Consider the following 1881-nt stretch of genomic DNA (forward strand, 5'->3'; position numbering starts at 1 on the left):
AGATGGTTGGGCTGCAAAACTGTTAGACCCATTAGTGGTAAGATTATTAAGCATTGAGGATATTGAAGATACCTGAGATGCGAGTGAAGTGAGAGGGTCCACTTCATGTATTCCAGCGACTCGTCTTCCTGACGCTACTCAATTGGTTAGCCATTGATAATTGTTGCTAGCAATCCTCTCAATAATTTTGTAAGCCTCATTATAAGGCTTATAAAGGAGAGCACCATTAGCAGAGGCGTCCACTACCATCCTCGTGTGAGCGTTGAGACCATTATAGAATGTCTCAAGTTGAATGCATTGTGGGATTCCATAATGAGGGCACTTTCAAAATAACTCTTTTTACCTTTCCCATGCCTTATACAGGGACACACCATCCATTTGTTGGAAGGCAATGATCTCATTCCTCAACTTGGAATTCTTGCTCGGCAGGAAATATTTCATAAGGAATCTCTCGACTAACTCTTGCCATGTAGAAATGGAGTTCGGTGGCAATGAGTTCAACCAGGCACGAGCTCTGTCCCTTAGCAAATATGGGAACAACTTCAGTCGTAATGCATCTTCAGGTACTCTGACTAACTTGAAAGAATCGCTCACTTCCATAAATAGTCTTAACTGAAGATGAGGATTTTTAATAGGCATTTCACTGAATTGGCCCACAGTCTGAAGCATCTGGAACATTACTGGCTTCAGCTCGAATTGTTGTGCCTCGATTTCGGGTCTCCTAATACCCAGATTAAAATAGTTAAATACTTGCACGACATATTGTCATAAAGCTCTATCCGTATCATCAGCAATAAGGATAGGATTCTGAGCAAGGTTTGCTCCATTTCCTTGATTCATATTCTATAAGTTTATCTCTTCGGTCCTTCACTAGTTCGCTTGTCTTCTTCACTGTCGAAACATTCGTTCTATTTCAGGGTCCACAGGGAGTAAGTCGATAATCTGGTCAATACTTATAAACACCTAAAATAATCACAAAAAGATTAAGTAAGTAAAGATTTCAACAGGAAAATTCATAATGTTCATATTTTTAACATAATTTAATTATTTTATAATATTTAATTATTTTTTGACAAGAATTTAACCGAAATAGCATGATTTTATGGTAAAAAGGGCATGTAAAAACACATAAATTTTCGTGTTTCCACTCTTTAAGGGCCGTATGTAATTAAACAAAAAATTGGTTTATAATCAGCCATGTGCAACCGAAAATTGGGTTGACTTGGTCCCCATTGTGGACGGTTTTGCAATTAGAAGAAAACTCTCAGACCTGTCAAAAATAACAGATAGTTTAGAGGACCATATAAATTAATTTAACCACTTTAATTAATTAATTAAGCCCAATTTTATTAATGAAATATTTAAAATGAATTATTAAAATATAACCTTATAATTTATTATTTAATTTAATCATGCATGGCCCACTTCATAGATTAAAAATATAATATGCTTAAATTAATATAAAATAAGTCATATTATGCATGAAAAGTATATAATAAAACATAAAATCACATTTTAATAATTTTTATGTCCTAATTTCATATTTTCACATATTTTATTAATTTATTAAACAATTACTTGGTTTTAACAACAATTTTAAGTAAAAAGGTGATGAATTATATAGGAAAAATCCTAAATATTTTTCCATTTACAAGGGATCATTCGGATCTTAAATGGGGAGGCAACCAAGGAGGTTCAAATCAAGCTCAAACCTGAAAAAACCCTCATTATCAACCTCCACCATTACAAAAATATTCATGGGGAATGACCATGCTACATGTGGTCAAAGATTCGACTGACTAGAGGGGCAAATGCAAACTATGAAAATGGATATTTGACAAGTCCAAGCAACATATGGACGACTCAAATCCTGAATGGATA

At 34.2% G+C, this 1881-nt stretch overlaps 1 non-coding gene across 1 annotated transcript; it reads left to right on the plus strand.

Moving 5' to 3' along the window:
* Positions 1 to 304: 304 nt before the first annotated feature.
* Positions 305 to 411, plus strand: LOC121220575 (small nucleolar RNA R71). The gene has a single exon (XR_005917794.1). It is a non-coding gene; the product is annotated as a small nucleolar RNA R71 (small nucleolar RNA).
* Positions 412 to 1881: the final 1470 nt, after the last annotated feature.

The sequence above is a fragment of the Gossypium hirsutum genome, chromosome D08, assembly GCF_007990345.1.
Source record: "Gossypium hirsutum isolate 1008001.06 chromosome D08, Gossypium_hirsutum_v2.1, whole genome shotgun sequence".
Classification (NCBI taxonomy): Eukaryota; Viridiplantae; Streptophyta; class Magnoliopsida; order Malvales; family Malvaceae; genus Gossypium; species Gossypium hirsutum.